Genomic DNA, 21,827 nt, shown 5'->3' with positions numbered 1-21,827 from the left:
TAGTGCATCTGGTACCTCACTGTTAGTGTATCTGGTAACTCACTGTTAGTGTATCTGGTACCTCACTGTTAGTGTATCTGGTACCTCACTGTTAGTGTATCTGATACCTCGCTGTTAGTGTATCTGGTACCTCACTGTTAGTGTATCTGATACCTCACTGTTAGTGTATCTGGTACCTCACTTTTAGTGTATCTGGTACCTCACTGTTAGTGTATCTGGTACCTCGCTGTTAGTGTATCTGGTACCTCATTGTTAGTGTATCTGGTACCTCGCTGTTAGTGTATCTGGTACCTCACTGTTAGTGTATCTGGTACCTCGCTGTTAGTGTATCTGGTACCTCACTGTTAGTGTATCTGGTACCTCACTGTTAGTGTATCTGGTACCTCACTGTTAGTGTATCTGGTACCTCGCTGTTAGTGTATCTGGTACCTCGCTGTTAGTGTATCTGGTACCTCACTGTTCGTGTATCTGGTACCTCACTGTTAGTGTATCTGGTACCTCGCTGTTAGTGTATCTGGTAACTCGCTGTTAGTGTATCTGGTAACTCACTGTCAGTGTTTCTGGTACCTCACTGTTAGTGTATCTGGTACTTCACTGTTAGTGTCCCTGGTAGCTCACTGTTAGTGTATCTGGTACCTCGCTGTTAGTGTATCTGGTACCTCATTGTTAGTGTATCTGATACCTCACTGTTAGTGTATCTGGTACCTCGCTGTTAGTGTATCTGGTACCTCACTGTTCGTGTATCTGGTACCTCACTGTTAGTGTATCTGGTACCTCGCTGTTAGTGTATCTGGTACCTCGCTGTTAGTGTATCTGATACCTCGCTCTTAGTGTATCTGGTACCTCGCTGTTAGTGTATCTGGTACCTCGCTGTTAGTGTATCTGTTACCTCACTGTTAGTGTATCTGGTACCTCGCTGTTAGTGTATCTGGTACCTCACTGTTAGTGTATCTGGTACATCACTGTTAGTGTATCTGGTATCTCACTGTTAGTGTATCTGGTACCTCGCTGTTAGTGTATCTGGTACCTCGCTGTTAGTGTATCTGGTACCTCACTGTTAGTCTATCTGGTACCTCACTGTTAGTCTATCTGGTACTTCACTGTTAGTGTATCTGGTACCTCACTGTTAGTGAATCTGGTACCTCCCTGTTAGTGTATCTGGTACCTCACTGTTAGTGTATCTGGTACCTCACTGTTAGTGTATCTGGTACCTCACTGTTAGTCTATCTGGTACCTCACTGTTAGTGTATCTGGTACCTCACTGTTAGCGTATCTGGTACCTCACTGTAGTCTATCTGGTACCTCGCTGTTAGTGTATCTGGTACCTCACTGTTAGTCGATCTGGTACCTCACTGTTAGTCTATCTGGTACCTCACTGTTAGTGTATCTGGTACCTCACTGTTAGTGTCTCTGGTACTTCACTGTTAGTGTATCTGGTACCTCACTGTTAGTGTATCTGGTACCTCACTGTTAGTGTATCTGGTACCTCGCTGTTAGTGTATCTGGTACCTCACTGTTATTGTATCTGGTACCTCACTGTTAGTGTATCTGGTACCTCACTGTTAGTGTATCTGGTACCTCACTGTTAGTGTATCTGGTACCTCACTGTTAGTGTATCTGGTACCTCACTGTTAGTGTATCTGGTACGTCGCTGTTAGTGTATCTGGTACCTCACTGTTAGTGCATCTGGTACCTCACTGTTAGTGTATCTGGTACCTCGCTGTTAGTGTATCTGGTACCTCGCTGTTAGTGTATCTGGTACCTCACAGTTAGTGTATCTGGTACCTCACTGTTAGTGTATCTGATACCTCACTGTTATTGTATCTGGTACCTCACTGTTATTGTATCTGGTACCTCACTGTTAGTGTATCTGGTACCTCACTGTTAGTGTATCTGGTACCTCACTGTTAGTGCATCTGGTACCTCACTGTTAGTGTATCTGGTACCTCGCTGTTAGTGTATCTGGTACCTCGCTGTTAGTGTATCTGGTACCTCGCTGTTAGTGTATCTGGTACCTCACTGTTAGTGTATCTGGTACCTCATTCTTCGTGTATCTGGTACCTCACTGTTAGTGTATCTGGTACCTCACTGTTAGTGTATCTGTTACCTCACTGTTAGTGTATCTGGTACCTCACTGTTAGTGTATATAGTATCGCACTGTTAGTGTATCTGGTACCTCACTGTTAGTGTATCTGGTACCTCACTGTTAGTGTATCTGGTACCTCACTGTTAGTGTATCTGGTACCTCACTGGTAGTGTATCTGGTCCCTCACTGTTAGTGTATCTGGTACCTCACTGTTAGTATATCTGGTACCTCACTGTTAGTGTATCTGGTAACTTGCTGTTAGTGTATCTGGTACCTCACTGTTAGTGTATCTGGTACCTTACTGTTAGTGTATCTGGTACCTCACTGTTAGTGTATCTGGTACCTCACTGTTAGTGTATCTGGTACCTCGCTGTTAGTGTATCTGGTACCTCACTGTCAGTGTATCTGGTACCTCACTGTTAGTGTCCCTGGTACCTCACTGTTAGTGTATCTGGTACCTCACTGTTAGTGTATCTGGTACCTCGCTGTTAGTGTATCTGGTACCTCGCTGTTAGTGTATCTGGTACCTCGCTGTTAGTGTATCTGGTACCTCGCTGTTAGTGTATCTGGTACCTCACTGTTAAGTGTATCTGGTACCTCACTGTTAGTGTATCTGGTACCTCACTGTTAGTGTATCTGGTACCTCATTGTTAGTGTATCTGGTACCTCGCTGTTAGTGTATCTGATACCTCAATGTTAGTGTATCTGGTACCTCGCTGTTAGTGTATCTGTTACCTCACTGTTAGTTTATCTGGTACCTCACTGTTAGTGTATCTGGTGCCTCACTGTTAGTGAATCTGGAACCTCGCTGTTAGTGTATCTGGTACCTCGCTGTTAGTGTATCTGGTACCTCACTGTTAGTGTATCTGGTACCTCACTGTTAGTGTATCTGGTACCTCACTGTTAGTGTATCTGGTACCTCACTGTTAGTGTATCTGGTACCTCGCTGTTAGTGTATCTGGTACCTCACTGTTAGTGTATCTGGTACCTCGCTGTTAGTGTATCTGGCACCTCACTGTTAGTGTATCTGGTACCTCGCTGTTAGTGTATCTGGTACCTCACTGTTAGTGTATCTGATACCTCACTGTTAGTGTATCTGGTACCTCACTGCTAGTGAATCTGGTACCTCGCTGTTAGTGTATCTGGTACCTCACTGTTAGTGCATCTGGTACCTCACTGTTCGTGTATCTGGTACATCGCTGTTAGTGTATGTGGTACCTCGCTGTTAGTGTATCTGGTAGCTCACTGTTAGTGTATCTGGTACCTCACTGTTAGTGTATTTGGTACCTCACTGTTAGTGTATCTGGTACCTCACTGTTAGTGTATCTGGTACCTCACTGTTAGTGTATCTGGTACCTCACTGTTAGTGTATCTGGTTCCTCACTGTTAGTGTATCTGGTACCTCGCTGTTAGTGTATCTGGTACCTCGCTGTTAGTGTATCTGGTACCTCACTGTTAGTGTATCTGGTACCTCACTGTTAGTGTATCTGGTACCTCACTTTTAGTGTCTCTGGTACCTCACTGTTAGTGTCTCTGGTACCTCACTGTTAGTGTATCTGGTACCTCGCTGTTAGTGTATCTGGTAGCTCACTGTTAGTGTATCTGATACCTCACTGTTAGTGTATCTGGTACCTCACTGTTAGTGTATCTGGTACCTCACTGTTAGTGTATCTGGTACCTCCCTGTTAGTGTATCTGGTACCTCACTGTTAGTGTATCTGGTACCTCACTGTTAGTGTATCTGGTACCTCACTGTTAGTGTTTCTGGTACCTCACTGTTAGTGTATCTGGTACCTCACTGTTAGTGTATCTGGTACCTCACTGTTAGTGTATCTGGTACCTCACTGTTAGTGTATCTGGTACCTCACTGTTAGTGTATCTGGTACCTCAATGTTAGTGTATCTGGTACCTCACTGTTAGAGTATCTGGTACCTCACTGTTAGTGTTTCTGGTACCTCACTGTTAGTGTATCTGGTACCTCACTGTTAGTGTATCTGGTACCTCACTGTTAGTGTATCTGGTACCTCACTTTTAGTGTCTCTGGTACCTCACTGTTAGTGTCTCTGGTACTTCACTGTTAGTGTATCTGTTACCTCGCTGTTAGTGTATCTGGTACCTCACTGTTAGTGTATCTGGTACCTCACTGTTCGTGTATCTGGTACCTCACTGTTAGTGTCCCTGGTACCTCACTGTTAGTGTATCTGGTACTTCACTGTTAGTGTATCTGGTACCTCACTGTTAGTGTATCTGGTACCTCACTGTTAGTGTATCTGGTACCTCACTGTTAGTGTTTCTGGTACCTCACTGTTAGTGTATCTGGTACCTCACTGTTAGTGTATCTGGTACCTCACTGTTAGTGTATCTGGTACCTCACTGTTAGTGTATCTGGTACCTCACTGTTAGTGTATCTGGTACCTCAATGTTAGTGTATCTGGTACCTCACTGTTAGAGTATCTGGTACCTCACTGTTAGTGTATCTGGTACCTCGCTGTTAGTGTATCTGGTACCTCACTGTTATTGTATCTGGTACCTCACTGTTAGTGTATCTGGTACCTCACTGTTAGTGTATCTGGTACCTCGCTGTTAGTGTATCTGATACCTCGCTGTTAGTGTATCTGGTACCTCCCTGTTAGTGTATCTGGTACCTCACTGTTAGTGTATCTGGTACCTCACTGTTAGTGTATCTGGTACCTCACTGTTAGTGTATCTGGTACCTCACCGTTAGTGTATCTGGTACCTCGCTGTTAGTGTATCTGGTAACTCACTGTCAGTGTATCTGATACCTCACTGTTAGTGTATCTGGTACCTCACTGTTAGTGTCCCTGGTAGCTCACTATTAGTGTATCTGGTACCTCGCTGTTAGTGTATCTCGTACCTCACTGTTAGTGTATCTGGTACCTCTCTGTTATTGTCCCTGTTACCTCACTGTTAGTGTATCTCGTACCTCACTGTTAGTGTATCTGGTACCTCACTGTTAGTGTATCAGGTACCTCACTGTTAGTGTATGTGGTACCTCACTGTTAGTGTATCTGGTACCTCACTGTTAGTGTATCTGGTACCTCACTTTTAGTGTCTCTGGTACCTCACTGTTAGTGTCCCTGGTACCTCACTGTTAGTGTATCTGGTACCTCACTGTTTGTGTATCTGGTACCTCACTGTTAGTGTATCTGATACCTCACTGTTAGTGTATCTGGTACCTCACTGTTAGTGTATCTGGTACCTCACTGTTAGTGTATCTGGTAACTCCCTGTTAGTGTATCTGGTACCTCACTGTTAGTGTATCTGGTACCTCACTGTTAGTGTATCTGGTACCTCACTGTTAGTGTATCTGGTACCTCACTGTTAGTGTCTCTGGTACTTCACTGTTAGTGTATCTGTTACCTCGCTGTTAGTGTATCTGGTAACTCACTGTCAGTGTATCTGGTACCTCACTGTTAGTGTATCTGGTACCTCACTGTTAGTGTCCCTGGTAGCTCACTATTAGTGTATCTGGTACCTCGCTGTTAGTGTATCTCGTACCTCGCTGTTAGTGTATCTGGTAACTCGCTGTTAGTGTATCTGGTACCTCACTGTTAGTGTCCCTGGTACCTCACTGTTAGTGTATCTGATACTTCACTGTTAGTGTATCAGGTACCTCACTGTTAGTGTATGTGGTACCTCACTGTTAGTGTATCTGGTACCTCACTGTTATTGTATCTGGTACCTCACTGTTAGTGTCTCTGGTACTTCACTGTTAGTGTATCTGTTACCTCGCTGTTAGTGTATCTGGTACCTCACTGTTAGTGTATCTGGTACCTCATTGTTAGTGTATCTGGTACCTCACTGTTAGTGTATCTGGTACATCACTGTTAGTGTATCTGGTACCTCGCTGTTAGTGTATCTGGTAACTCGCTGTTAGTGTATCTGGTACCTCACTGTTAGTGTCCCTGGTACCTCACTGTTAGTGTATCTGGTACTTCACTGTTAGTGTATCTGGTACCTCACTGTTAGTGTATCTGGTACCTCACTGTTAGTGTATCTGGTACCTCACTGTTAGTGTATCTGGTACCTCACTGTTAGTGTATCTGGTACCTCAATGTTAGTGTATCTGGTACCTCACTGTTAGTGTATCTGGTACCTCACTGTTAGTGTATCTGGTACCTCGCTGTTAGTGTATCTGGTACCTCACTGTTAGTGTATCTGGTACCTCACTGTTAGTGTATCTGGTACCTCGCTGTTAGTGTATCTGGTACCTCGCTGTTAGTGTATCTGGTACCTCACTGTTAGTGTATCTGGTACCTCACTGTTAGAGTATCTGGTACCTCCCTGTTAGTGTATTTGGTACCTCGCTGTTAGTGTATCTGGTACCTCACTGTTATTTTATCTGGTACCTCACTGTTAGTGTATCTGGTACCTCACTGTTAGTGTATCTGGTACCTCGCTGTTAGTGTATCTGGTCCCTCGCTGTTAGTGTATCTGGTACCTCACTGTTAGTGTATCTGGTACCTCACTGTTAGTGTATCTGGTACCTCACTGTTAGTGTATCTGGTACCTCACTGTTAGTGTATCTGATACCTCACTGTTAGTGTATCTGGTACCTCGCTGTTAGTGTATCTGGTACCTCACTGTTAGTGTATCTGGTACCTCGCTGTTAGTGTATCTGGTAACTCACTGTCAGTGTATCTGGTACCTCACTGTTAGTGTATCTGGTACCTCACTGTTAGTGTCCCTGGTAGCTCACTATTAGTGTATCTGGTACCTCGCTGTTAGTGTATCTATTACCTCACTGTTAGTGTATCTGATACCTCACTGTTAGTGTATCTGGTACCTCACTGTTAGTGTATCTGGTACCTCGCTGTTAGTGTATCTGGTACCTCGCTGTTAGTGTATCTAGTACCTCACTGTTAGTGTATCTGATACCTCACTGTTAGTGTATCTGGTACCTCACTGTTAGTGTATCTGGTACCTCACTGTTAGTGTATCTGGTACCTCACTGTTAGTGTATCTGGTACCTCGCTGTTAGTGTATCTGGTACCTCGCTGTTAATGTATCTGGTACCTCGCTGTTAGTGTATCAGATACCTCACTGTTCGTGTATCTGGTACCTCACTGTTAGTGTATCTGGTACCTCGCTGTTAGTGTATCTGGTACCTCGCTGTTAGTGTATCTGGTACCTCCCTGTTAGTGTATCTGGTACCTCACTGTTAGTGTATCTGGTACCTCGCTGTTAGTGTATCTGGTACCTCGCTGTTAGTGTATCTGGTACCTCACTGTTAGTGTATCTGGTACCTCGCTGTTAGTGTATCTGGTACCTCGCTGTTAGTGTATCTGATACCTCGCTGTTAGTGTATCTGGTACCTCGCTGTTAGTGTATCTGGTACCTCGCTGTTAGTGTATCTGGTACCTCGCTGTTAGTGTATCTGGTACATCACTGTTAGTGTATCTGGTATCTCACTGTTAGTGTATCTTGTACCTCACTGTTAGTGTATCTGGTACCTCACTGTTAGTGTATCTGGTACCTCACTGTTAGTGTATCTGGTATCTCACTGTTAGTGTATCTTGTACCTCACTGTTAGTGTATCTGGTACCTCAATGTTAGTGTATCTGGTACCTCGCTGTTAGTGTATCTGGTACGTCGCTGTTAGTGTATCTGGTACCTCACTGTTAGTGTATCTGGTATCTCACTGTTAGTGTATCTGGTACCTCGCTGTTAATGTATCTGGTACCTCACTGTTAGTGTATCTGGTACCTCGCTTTTAGTGTATCTGGTACCTCACTGTTAGTGTATCTGGTACCTCACTGTTAGTGTATCTGGTACCTCACTGTTAGTGTATCTGGTACCTCGCTGTTAGTGTATCTGGTACCTCGCTGTTAGTGTATCTGGTACCTCTCTGTTATTGTCCCTGGTACCTCACTGTTAGTGCATCTCGTACCTCACTGTTAGTGTATCTGGTACCTCACTGTTAGTGTATCAGGTACATCACTGTTAGTGTATGTGGTACCTCACTGTTAGTGTATCTGGTACCTCACTGTTAGTGTATCTGGTACCTCAATTTTAGTGTCTCTGGTACCTCACTGTTAGTGTCTCTGGTACCTCACTGTTAGTGTATCTGGTACCTCACTGTTTGTGTATCTGGTACCTCACTGTTAGTCTATCTGATACCTCACTGTTAGTCTATCTGGTACCTCACTGTTAGTGTATCTGGTACCTCACTGTTAGTGTATCTGGTACCTCCCTGTTAGTGTATCTGGTACCTCACTGTTAGTCTATCTGGTACCTCACTGTTAGTCTATCTGGTACCTCACTGTTAGTGTATCTGGTAATTCACTGTTAGTGTCTCTGGTACTTCACTGTTAGTGTATCTGGTACCTCAATGTTAGTCTATCTGGTACCTCACTGTTAGTCTATCTGGTACCTCACTGTTAGTATATCTGGTACCTCACTGTTAGTGTATCTGGTACCTCACTGTTAGTGTAACTGGTACATCACTGTTAGTGTATCTGGTACCTCGCTGTTTGTGTATCTGGTAACTCGCTGTTAGTGTATCTGGTACCTCACTGTTAGTGTATCTGGTACTTCACTGTTAGTGTATCTGGTACCTCACTGTTAGTGTATCTGGTACCTCACTGTTAGTGTATCTGGTACCTCACTGTTAGTGTTTCTGGTACCTCACTGTTAGTGTATCTGGTACCTCACTGTTAGTGTATCTGGTACCTCACTGTTAGTGTATCTGGTACATCACTGTTAGTGTATCTGGTACCTCACTGTTAGTCTATATAGTACCTCACTGTTAGTGTATCTGGTACCTCACTGTTAGTGTATCTGGTACCTCACTGTAGTCTATCTGGTACCTCGCTGTTAGTGTATCTGGTACCTCGCTGTTAGTGTATCTGGTGCCTCACTGTTAGTGTATCTGGTACCTCACTGTTAGTGTATCTGGTACCTCACTGTTAGTGTATCTGGTACCTCGCTGTTAGAGTATCTGGTACCTCACTGTTAGTGTATCTGGTACCTCACTGTTAGTGTATCTGGTACCTCACTGTTAGTGTATCTGGTACCTCGCTGTTAGTGTATCTGGTACCTCACTGTTAGTGTATCTGGTACCTCACTGTTAGTGTATCTGGTACCTCACTGTTAGTGTATCTGGTACCTCGCTGTTAGTGTATCTGGTACCTCACTGTTAGTGTATCTGGTACCTCACTGTTAGTGTATCTGGTACCTCACTGTGAGTGTACTGGTACCTCACTGTTAGTGTATCTGGTACCTCACTGTTAGTGTATCTGGTACCTCGCTGTTAGTGTATCTGGTACCTCACTGTTAGTGTATCTGGTACCTCACTGTTAGTGTATCTGGTACCTCACTGTTAGTGTATCTGGTACCTCGCTGTTAGTGTATCTGGTACCTCACTGTTAGTGTATCTGGTACCTCACTGTTAGTGTATCTGGTACCTCACTGTGAGTGTACTGGTACCTCACTGTTAGTGTATCTGGTACCTCACTGTTAGTGTATCTGGTAACTCACTGTTAGTGTATCTGGTACCTCGCTGTTAGTGTATCTGGTACCTCGCTGTTCTTGTATCTGATACCTCGCTGTTAGTGTATCTGGTACCTCGCTGTTAGTGTATCTGGTACCTCGCTGTTAGTGTATCTGGTACCTCGCTGTTAGTGTATCTGGTACATCACTGTTACTGTATCTGGTATCTCACTGTTAGTGTATCTTGTACCTCACTGTTAGTGTATCTGGTACCTCACTGTTAGTGTATCTGGTATCTCACTGTTAGTGCATCTTGTACCTCACTGTTAGTGTATCTGGTACCTCACTGTTAGTGTATCTGGTACCTCGCTGTTAGTGTATCTGGTACCTCGCTGTTAGTGTATCTGGTACCTCACTGTTAGTGTATCTGGTATCTCACTGTTAGTGTATCTGCTACCTCGCTGTTAATGTATCAGGTACCTCACTGTTAGTGTATCTGGTACCTCACTGTTAGTGTATCTGGTACCTCACTGTTAGTGTATCTGGTACCTCGCTTTTAGTGTATCTGGTACCTCACTGTTAGTGTATCTGGTACCTCACTGTTAGTGTATCTGGTACCTCACTGTTAGTGTATCTGGTAATTCACTGTTAGTGTCTCTGGTACTTCACTGTTAGTGTATATGGTACCTCACTGTTAGTCTATCTGGTACCTCACTGTTAGTGTATCTGGTACCTCACTGTTAGTGTATCTGGTACCTCACTGTTAGTGTATCTGGTACATCACTGTTAGTGTATCTGGTACCTCGCTGTTCGTGTATCTGGTAACTCGCTGTTAGTGTATCTGGTACCTCACTGTTAGTGTCCCTGGTACCTCACTGTTAGTGAATCTGGTACTTCACTGTTAGTGTATCTGGTACCTCACTGTTAGTGTATCTGGTACCTCACTGTTAGTGTATCTGGTACCTCACTGTTAGTGTTTCTGGTACCTCACTGTTAGTGTATCTGGTACCTCACTGTTAGTGTATCTGGTACCTCAATGTTAGTGTATCTGGTACCTCGCTGTTAGTGTATCTGGTTCCTCACTTTTAATGTATCTGGTACCTCACTGTTAGTGTATCTGGTACCTCGCTGTTAGTGTATCTGGTACCTCAGTGTTAGTGTATCTGGTACCTCACTGTTAGTGTATCTGGTACCTCACTGTTAGTGTATCTGGTACCTCAGTGTTAGTGTATCTGGTACCTCACTGTTAGTGTATCTGGTACCTCACTGTTAGTGTATCTGGTACCTCGCTGTTGGTGTATCTGGTACCTCACTGTTAGTGTATCTGGTACCTCACTGTTAGTGTATCTGGTACCTCGCTGTTAGTGTATCTGGTACCTCACTGTTATTGTATCTGGTACCTCACTGTTAGTGTATCTGGTACCTCACTGTTAGTGTATCTGGTACCTCGCTGTTAGTGTATCTGGTACCTCGCTGTTAGTGTATCTGGTACCTCACTGTTAGTGTATCTGGTACCTCACTGTTAGTGTATCTGGTACCTGCCTGTTAGTGTATCTGGTACCTCCCTGTTAGTGTATCTGGTACCTCCCTGTTAGTGTATCTGGTACCTCACTGTAAGTGTATCTGAGACCTCACTGTTAGTGTATCTGGTACCTCGCTGTTAGTGTATCTGGTACCTCACTGTTAGTGTATCTGATACCTCGCTGTTAGTGTGTCTGGTACCTCACTGTTAGTGTATCTGATACCTCACTGTTAGTGTATCTGGTTCCTCACTGTTAGTGTATCTGGTACCTCACTGTTAGTGTATCTGGTACCTCGCTGTTAGTGTATCTGGTACCTCACTGTTAGTGTATCTGATACCTCGCTGTTAGTGTATCTGGTACCTCACTGTTAGTGTATCTGGTACTTCACTGTTAGTGTATCTGGTACCTCGCTGCTAGTGAATCTGGTACCTCGCTGTTAGTGTATCTGGTACCTCACTGTTAGTGCATCTGGTACCTCACTGTTAGTGTATCTGGTACCTCGCTGTTAGTGTATCTGGTACCTCGCTGTTAATATATCTGGTACCTCGCTGTTAGTGTATCAGATACCTCACTGTTCGTGTATCTGGTACCTCACTGTTAGTGTATCTGGTACCTCGCTGTTAGTGTATCTGGTACCTCGCTGTATCTGGTACCTCCCTGTTAGTGTATCTGGTACCTCACTGTTAGTGTATCTGGTACCTCGCTGTTAGTGTATCTGGTACCTCGCTGTTAGTGTATCTGGTACCTCACTGTTAGTGTATCTGGTACATCGCTGTTAGTGTATCTGGTACCTCGCTGTTAGTGTATCTGATACCTCGCTGTTAGTGTATCTGGTACCTCGCTGTTAGTGTATCTGGTACCTCGCTGTTAGTGTATCTGGTACCTCGCTGTTAGTGTATCTGGTATCTCACTGTTAGTGTATCTTGTACCTCACTGTTAGTGTATCTGGTACCTCACTGTTAGTGTATCTGGTACCTCACTGTTAGTGTATCTGGTATCTCACTGTTAGTGTATCTTGTACCTCACTGTTAGTGTATCTGGTACCTCACTGTTAGTGTATCTGGTACCTCGCTGTTAGTGTATCTGGTACCTCGCTGTTAGTGTATCTGCTACCTCGCTGTTAGTGTATCTGGTACCTCACTGTTAGTGTATCTGGTATCTCACTGTTAGTGTATCTGGTACCTCGCTGTTAATGTATCTGGTACCTCACTGTTAGTGTATCTGGTACCTCGCTTTTAGTGTATCTGGTACCTCACTGTTAGTGTATCTGGTACCTCACTGTTAGTGTATCTGGTACCTCACTGTTAGTGTATCTGGTACCTCGCTGTTAGTGTATCTGGTACCTCGCTGTTAGTGTATCTGGTACCTCTCTGTTATTGTCCCTGGTACCTCACTGTTAGTGCATCTCGTACCTCACTGTTAGTGTATCTGGTACCTCACTGTTAGTTTATCAGGTACCTCACTGTTAGTGTATGTGGTACCTCACTGTTAGTGTATCTGGTACCTCACTGTTAGTGTATCTGGTACCTCACTGTAGTCTATCTGGTACCTCGCTGTTAGTGTATCTGGTACCTCGCTGTTAGTGTATCTGGTGCCTCACTGTTAGTGTATCTGGTACCTCGCTGTTAGTGTATCTGGTACCTCACTGTTAGTGTATCTGGTATCTCACTGTTAGTGTATCTGCTACCTCGCTGTTAATGTATCAGGTACCTCACTGTTAGTGTATCTGGTACCTCACTGTTAGTGTATCAGGTACCTCACTGTTAGTGTATCTGGTACCTCGCTTTTAGTGTATCTGGTACCTCACTGTTAGTGTATCTGGTACCTCACTGTTAGTGTATCTGGTAATTCACTGTTAGTGTCTCTGGTACTTCACTGTTAGTGTATATGGTACCTCACTGTTAGTCTATCTGGTACCTCACTGTTAGTGTATCTGGTACCTCACTGTTAGTGTATCTGGTACCTCACTGTTAGTGTATCTGGTACATCACTGTTAGTGTATCTGGTACCTCGCTGTTCGTGTATCTGGTAACTCGCTGTTAGTGTATCTGGTACCTCACTGTTAGTGTCCCTGGTACCTCACTGTTAGTGAATCTGGTACTTCACTGTTAGTGTATCTGGTACCTCACTGTTAGTGTATCTGGTACCTCACTGTTAGTGTATCTGGTACCTCACTGTTAGTGTTTCTGGTACCTCACTGTTAGTGTATCTGGTACCTCACTGTTAGTGTATCTGGTACCTCAATGTTAGTGTATCTGGTACCTCGCTGTTAGTGTATCTGGTTCCTCACTTTTAATGTATCTGGTACCTCACTGTTAGTGTATCTGGTACCTCGCTGTTAGTGTATCTGGTACCTCAGTGTTAGTGTATCTGGTACCTCACTGTTAGTGTATCTGGTACCTCACTTTTAGTGTATCTGGTACCTCAGTGTTAGTGTATCTGGTACCTCACTGTTAGTGTATCTGGTACCTCACTGTTAGTGTATCTGGTACCTCGCTGTTGGTGTATCTGGTACCTCACTGTTAGTGTATCTGGTACCTCACTGTTAGTGTATCTGGTACCTCGCTGTTAGTGTATCTGGTACCTCACTGTTATTGTATCTGGTACCTCACTGTTAGTGTATCTGGTACCTCACTGTTAGTGTATCTGGTACCTCGCTGTTAGTGTATCTGGTACCTCGCTGTTAGTGTATCTGGTACCTCACTGTTAGTGTATCTGGTACCTCACTGTTAGTGTATCTGGTACCTGCCTGTTAGTGTATCTGGTACCTCCCTGTTAGTGTATCTGGTACCTCACTGTAAGTGTATCTGGTACCTCGCTGTTAGTGTATCTGGTACCTCACTGTTAGTGTATCTGGTACCTCGCTGTTAGTGTATCTGGTACCTCACTGTTAGTGTATCTGATACCTCGCTGTTTGTGTGTCTGGTACCTCACTGTTAGTGTATCTGGTACCTCACTGTTAGTGTATCTGGTAACTCACTGTTAGTGTATCTGGTACCTCACTGTTAGTGTATCTGGTACCTCACTGTTAGTGTATCTGGTACCTCGCTGTTAGTGTATCTGGTACCTCACTGTTCGTGTATCTGGTACCTCACTGTTAGTGTATCTGGTACCTCGCTGTTAGTGTATCTGGTACCTCGCTGTTAGTGTATCTGGTAACTCACTGTCAGTGTATCTGGTACCTCACTGGTAGTGTATCTGGTACCTCACTGTTAGTGTCCCTGGTAGCTCACTGTTAGTGTATCTGGTACCTCGCTGTTAGTGTATCTGGTACCTCACTGTTAGTGTATCTGATACCTCACTGTTAGTGTATCTGGTACCTCACTGTTAGTGTATCTGGTACCTCGCTGTTAGTGTCCCTGGTACCTCACTGTTAGTGTATCTGATACCTCACTGTTAGTGTATCTGGTACCTCACTGTTAGTGTATCTGATACCTCACTGTTATTGTATCTGGTACCTCACTGTTATTGTATCTGGTACCTCACTGTTAGTGTATCTGGTACCTCACTGTTAGTGTATCTGGTACCTCACAGTTAGTGTATCTGGTACCTCACTGTTAGTGTATCTGATACCTCACTGTTATTGTATCTGGTACCTCACTGTTATTGTATCTGGTACCTCACTGTTATTGTATCTGGTACCTCACTGTTAGTGTATCTGGTACCTCACAGTTAGTGTATCTGGTACCACACTGTTAGTGTATCTGGTACCTCACTGTTAGTGTATCTGGTACCTCACTGTTAGTGTATCTGGTACCTCACTGTTAGTGTATCTGGTACCTCGCTGTTAGTGTATCTGGTACCTCGCTGTTAGTGTATCTGGTACCTCGCAGTTAGTGTATCTGGTACCTCACTGTTAGTGTATCTGGTACCTCACTGTTAGTGTATCTGGTACCTCACTCTTCGTGTATCTGGTACCTCACTGTTAGTGTATCTGGTACCTCACTGTTAGTGTATCTGGTACCTCACTGTTAGTGTATCTAGTATCGCACTGTTAGTGTATCTGGTACCTCACTGTTAGTGTATCTGGTACCTCACTGTTAGTGTATCTGGTACCTCACTGTTAGTGTATCTGGTACCTCACTGTTAGTGTATCTGGTACCTCACTGGTAGTGTATCTGGTCCCTCACTGTTAGTGTATCTGGTACCTCACTGTTAGTATATCTGGTACCTCACTGTTAGTGCATCTGGTAACTTGCTGTTAGTGTATCTGGTACCTCACTGTTAGTGTATCTGGTACCTTACTGTTAGTGTATCTGGTACCTCACTGTTAGTGTATCTGGTACCTCACTGTTAGTGTATCTGGTACCTCGCTGTTAGTGTATCTGGTACCTCACTGTCAGTGTATCTGGTACCTCACTGTTAGTGTCCCTGGTACCTCACTGTTAGTGTATCTGGTACCTCACTGTTAGTGTATCTGGTACCTCACTGTTAGTGTATCTGGTACCTCACTGTTAGTGTATCTGGTACCTCACTGTTAGTGTATCTGGTACCTCACTATTAGTGTATCTGGTACCTCACTGTTAGTGTATCTGGTACCTCACTGTTAGTGTATCTGGTACCTCACTGTTAGTGTATCTGGTACCTCGCTGTTAGTGTATCTGGTACCTCGCTGTTAGTGTATCTGGTACCTCGCTGTTTGTGTATCTGGTACCTCACTGTTAGTGTATCTGGTACCTCACTGTTAGTGTATCTGGTACCTCACTGTTAGTGTATCTGGTACCTCACTGTTAGTGTATCTGGTACCTCACTGTTAGTTTATCTGGTACCTCACTGTTAGTGTATCTGGTAACTCACTGTTAGTGTATCTGGTACCTCACTGTTAGTGTATCTGGTACCTCACTGTTAGTGTATCTGGTACCTCACTGTTAGTGTATCTGATACCTCACTGTTAGTGTATCTGGTACCTCACTGTTAGTGTATCTGGTACCTCGCTGTTAGTGTATCTGGTACCTCGCTGTTAGTGTATCTGGTACATCGCTGTTAGTGTATCTGGTAACTCACTGTCAGCGTATCTGGTACCTCACTGTTAGTGTATCTGGTACCTCACTGTTAGTGTCCCTGGTAGCTCACTGTTAGTGTATCTGGTACCTCGCTGTTAGTGTATCTGGTACCTCACTGTTAGTGTATCTGATACCTCACTGTTAGTGTATCTGGTACCTCACTGTTAGTGTATCTGGTACCTCGCTGTTAGTGTATCTGGTACCTCGTTGTTAGTGTATCTGGTACCTCACTGTTAGTGTATCTGATACCTCACTGTTAGTGTATCTGGTACCTCACTGTCAGTGTATCTGGTACCTCACTGTTAGTGTATCTGGTACCTCGCTGTTAGTGTATCTGGTACCTCGCTGTTAGTGTATCTGGTACCTCACTGTTAGTGTATCTGATACCTCACTGTTAGTGTATCTGGTACCTCACTGTCAGTGTATCTGGTACCTCACTGTTAGTGTATCTGGTACCTCGCTGTTAGTGTATCTGGTACCTCATTGTTAGTGTATCTGGTACCTCGCTGTTAGTGTATCTGGTACCTCAATGTTAGTGTATCTGGTACCTCGCTGTTAGTGTATCTGTTACCTCACTGTTAGTGTATCTGGTACCTCACTGTTAGTGTATCTGGTACCTCACTGTTAGTGAATCTGGAACCTCGCTGTTAGTGTATCTGGTACATCGCTGTTAGTGTATCTGGTACCTCACTGTTAGTGCATCTGGTACCTCACTGTTAGTGTATCTGGTACCTCACTGTTAGTGTATCTGGTACCTCACTGTTAGTGTATCTGGTACCTCGCTGTTAGTGTATCTGGTACCTCACTGTTAGTGTATCTGATACCTCACTGTTAGTGTATCTGGTACCTCACTGTCAGTGTATCTGGTACCTCACTGTTAGTGTATCTGGTACCTCGCTGTTAGTGTATCTGGTACCTCATTGTTAGTGTATCTGGTACCTCGCTGTTGGTGTATCTGGTACCTCACTGTTAGTGTATCTGGTACCTCGCTGTTAGTGTATCTGGTACCTCACTGTTAGTGTATCTGGTACCTCACTGTTAGTGTATCTGGTACCTCACTGTTAGTGTATCTGGTACCTCGCTGTTAGTGTATCTGGTACCTCGCTGTTAGTGTATCTGGTACCTCACTGTTAGTGTATCTGGTACCTCGCTGTTAGTGTATCTGGTACCTCGCTGTTAGTGTATCTGGTAACTCACTGTCAGTGTATCTGGTACCTCACTGGTAGTGTATCTGGTACCTCACTGTTAGTGTCCCTCGTAGCTCACTGTTAGTGTATCTGGTACCTCGCTGTTAGTGTATCTGGTACCTCACTGTTAGTGTATCTGGTACCTCGCTGTTAGTGTATCTGGTACCTCACTCTTAGTGTATCTGATACCTCACTGTTATTGTATCTGGTACCTCACTGCTAGTGAATCTGGTACCTCGCTGTTAGTGTATCTGGTACCTCACTGTTAGTGCATCTGGTACCTCACTGTTCGTGTATCTGGTTCATCGCTGTTAGTGTATCTGGTACCTCGCTGTTAGTGTATCTGGTAGCTCACTGTTAGTGTATCTGGTACCTCACTGTTAGTGTATTTGATACCTCACTGTTAGTGTATCTGGTACCTCACTGTTAGTGTATCTGGTACCTCACTGTTAGTGTATCTGGTACCTCACTGTTAGTGTATCTGGTACCTCGCTGTTAGTGTATCTGGTACCTCACTGTTCGTGTATCTGGTACCTCACTGTTAGTGTATCTGGTACCTCGCTGTTAGTGTATCTGGTACCTCGCTGTTCGTGTATCTGATACCTCGCTCTTAGTGTATCTGGTACCTCGCTGTTAGTGTATCTGGTACCTCGCTGTTAGTGTATCTGTTACCTCACTGTTAGTGTATCTGGTACCTCGCTGTTAGTGTATCTGGTACCTCACTGTTAGTGTATCTGGTATCTCACTGTTAGTGTATCTGGTACCTCACTGTTAGTGTATCTGGTATATCACTGTTAGTGTATCTGGTATCTCACTGTTAGTGTATCTGGTACCTCACTGTTAGTGTATCTGGTACCTCGCTGTTAGTGTATCTGGTACCTCGCTGTTAGTGTATCTGGTACCTCACTGTTAGTGTATCTGGTACCTCGCTGTTAGTGGATCTGGTACCTCGCTGTTAGTGAATCTGGTACCTCACTGTTAGTGTATCTGGTACCTCACTGTTAGTGTATCTGGTACCTCACTGTTAGTGTATCTGGTACCTCACTGTTAGTGTCTCTGGTACCTCACTGTTAGTGTATCTGGTACCTCGCTGTTAGTGTATCTGGTACCTCACTGTTAGTGTATCTGGTACCTCGCTGTTAGTGTATCTGGTACCTCACTGTTAGTGTATCTGGTACCTCACTGTTAGTGTATCTGGTACCTCACTGTTAGTGTATCTGGTACCTCGCTGTTAGTGTATCTGGTACCTCACTGTTAGTGTATCTGGTACCTCGCTGTTAGTGTATCTGGTACATCGCTGTTAGTGTATCTGGTAACTCACTGTCAGCGTATCTGGTACCTCACTGTTAGTGTATCTGGTACCTCACTGTTAGTGTCCCTGGTAGCTCACTGTTAGTGTATCTGGTACCTCGCTGTTAGTGTATCTGGTACCTCACTGTTAGTGTATCTGATACCTCACTGTTAGTGTATCTGGTACCTCACTGTTAGTGTATCTGGTACCTCGCTGTTAGTGTATCTGGTACCTCGTTGTTAGTGTATCTGGTACCTCACTGTTAGTGTATCTGATACCTCACTGTTAGTGTATCTGGTACCTCACTGTTAGTGTATCTGGTACCTCACTGTTAGTGTATCTGGTACCTCGCTGTTAGTGTATCTGGTACCTCACTGTTAGTGTATCTGATACCTCACTGTTAGTGTATCTGGTACCTCACTGTCAGTGTATCTGGTACCTCACTGTTAGTGTATCTGGTACCTCGCTGTTAGTGTATCTGGTACCTCATTGTTAGTGTATCTGGTACCTCGCTGTTAGTGTATCTGGTACCTCAATGTTAGTGTATCTGGTACCTCGCTGTTAGTGTATCTGTTACCTCACTGTTAGTGTATCTGGTACCTCACTGTTAGTGTATCTGGTACCTCACTGTTAGTGAATCTGGAACCTCGCTGTTAGTGTATCTGGTACATCGCTGTTAGTGTATCTGGTACCTCACTGTTAGTGCATCTGGTACCTCACTGTTAGTGTATCTGGTACCTCACTGTTAGTGTATCTGGTACCTCACTGTTAGTGTATCTGGTACCTCACTGTTAGTGTATCTGGTACCTCGCTGTTAGTGTATCTGGTACCTCACCGTTAGTGTATCTGATACCTCACTGTTAGTGTATCTGGTACCTCACTGTTAGTGTATCTGGTACCTCGCTGTTAGTGTATCTGGTACCTCACTGTTAGTGTATCTGGTACCTCGCTGTTAGTGTATCTGGTACCTCGCTGTTAGTGTATCTGGTAACTCACTGTCAGTGTATCTGGTACCTCACTGGTAGTGTATCTGGTACCTCACTGTTAGTGTCCCTCGTAGCTCACTGTTAGTGTATCTGGTACCTCGCTGTTAGTGTATCTGGTACCTCACTGTTAGTGTATCTGGTACCTCGCTGTTAGTGTATCTGGTACCTCACTGCTAGTGAATCTGGTACCTCGCTGTTAGTGTATCTGGTACCTCACTGTTAGTGCATCTGGTACCTCACTGTTCGTGTATCTGGTTCATCGCTGTTAGTGTATCTGGTACCTCACTCTTAGTGTATCTGGTACCTCGCTGTTAGTGTATCTGGTACCTCGCTGTTAGTGTATCTGGTAACTCACTGTCAGTGTATCTGGTACCTCACTGGTAGTGTATCTGGTACCTCACTGTTAGTGTCCCTCGTAGCTCACTGTTAGTGTATCTGGTACCTCGCTGTTAGTGTATCTGGTACCTCACTGTTAGTGTATCTGGTACCTCGCTGTTAGTGTATATGGTACCTCACTGCTAGTGAATCTGGTACCTCGCTGTTAGTGTATCTGGTACCTCACTGTTAGTGCATCTGGTACCTCACTGTTCGTGTATCTGGTTCATCGCTGTTAGTGTATCTGGTACCTCACTGTTAGTGTATCTGGTACCTCACTGTTAGTGTATCTGGTACCTCACTGTTAGTGTATCTGGTACCTCGCTGTTAGTGTATCTGGTACCTCACTGTTAGTGTATCTGATACCTCACTGTTAGTGTATCTGGTACCTCACTGTCAGTGTATCTGGTACCTCACTGTTAGTGTATCTGGTACCTCGCTGTTAGTGTATCTGGTACCTCATTGTTAGTGTATCTGGTACCTCGCTGTTAGTGTATCTGGTACCTCACTGTTAGTGTATCTGGTACCTCGCTGTTAGTGTATCTGGTACCTCACTGTTAGTGTATCTGGTACCTCACTGTTAGTGTATCTGGTACCTCACTGTTAGTGTATCTGGTACCTCGCTGTTAGTGTATCTGGTACCTCGCTGTTAGTGTATCTGGTACCTCACTGTTAGTGTATCTGGTACCTCGCTGTTAGTGTATCTGGTACCTCGCTGTTAGTGTATCTGGTAACTCACTGTCAGTGTATCTGGTACCTCACTGGTAGTGTATCTGGTACCTCACTGTTAGTGTCCCTCGTAGCTCACTGTTAGTGTATCTGGTACCTCGCTGTTAGTGTATCTGGTACCTCACTGTTAGTGTATCTGGTACCTCGCTGTTAGTGTATCTGGTACCTCACTGCTAGTGAATCTGGTACCTCGCTGTTAGTGTATCTGGTACCTCACTGTTAGTGCATCTGGTACCTCACTGTTCGTGTATCTGGTTCATCGCTGTTAGTGTATCTGGTACCTCGCTGTTAGTGTATCTGGTACCTCGCTGTTAGTGTATCTGGTAACTCACTGTCAGTGTATCTGGTACCTCACTGGTAGTGTATCTGGTACCTCACTGTTAGTGTCCCTCGTAGCTCACTGTTAGTGTATCTGGTACCTCGCTGTTAGTGTATCTGGTACCTCACTGTTAGTGTATCTGGTACCTCGCTGTTAGTGTATCTGGTACCTCAATGTTAGTGTATCTGGTACCTCGCTGTTAGTGTATCTGGTACCTCATTGTTAGTGTATCTGGTACCTCGCTGTTAGTGTATCTGGTACCTCAATGTTAGTGTATCTGGTACCTCGCTGTTAGTGTATCTGTTACCTCACTGTTAGTGTGTCTGGTACCTCACTGTTAGTGTATCTGGTACCTCACTGTTAGTGAATATGGAACCTCGCTGTTAGTGTATCTGGTACCTCGCTGTTAGTGTATCTGGTACCTCACTGTTAGTGCATCTGGTACCTCACTGTTAGTGTATCTGGTACCTCACTGTTAGTGTATCTGGTACCTCACTGTTAGTGTATCTGGTACCTCACTGTTAGTGTATCTGGTACCTCGCTGTTAGTGTATCTGGTACCTCACTGTTAGTGTATCTGATACCTCACTGTTAGTGTATCTGGTACCTCACTTTTAGTGTATCTGGTACCTCGCTGTTAGTGTATCTGGTACCTCGCTGTTAGTGTATCTGGTACCTCATTGTTAGTGTATCTGGTACCTCGCTGTTAGTGTATCTGGTACCTCACTGTTAGTGTATCTGGTACCTCGCTGTTAGGGTATCTGGTACCTCACTGTTAGTGTATCTGGTACCTCACTGTTAGTGTATCTGGTACCTCGCTGTTAGTGTATCTGGTACCTCACTGTTAGTGTATCTGGTACCTCACTGTTAGTGTATCT

The sequence above is a fragment of the Pristiophorus japonicus genome, chromosome 7, assembly GCF_044704955.1.
Source record: "Pristiophorus japonicus isolate sPriJap1 chromosome 7, sPriJap1.hap1, whole genome shotgun sequence".
Lineage (NCBI taxonomy): Eukaryota > Metazoa > Chordata > Chondrichthyes > Pristiophoridae > Pristiophorus > Pristiophorus japonicus.
This window is presented reverse-complemented; position numbering follows the sequence as displayed.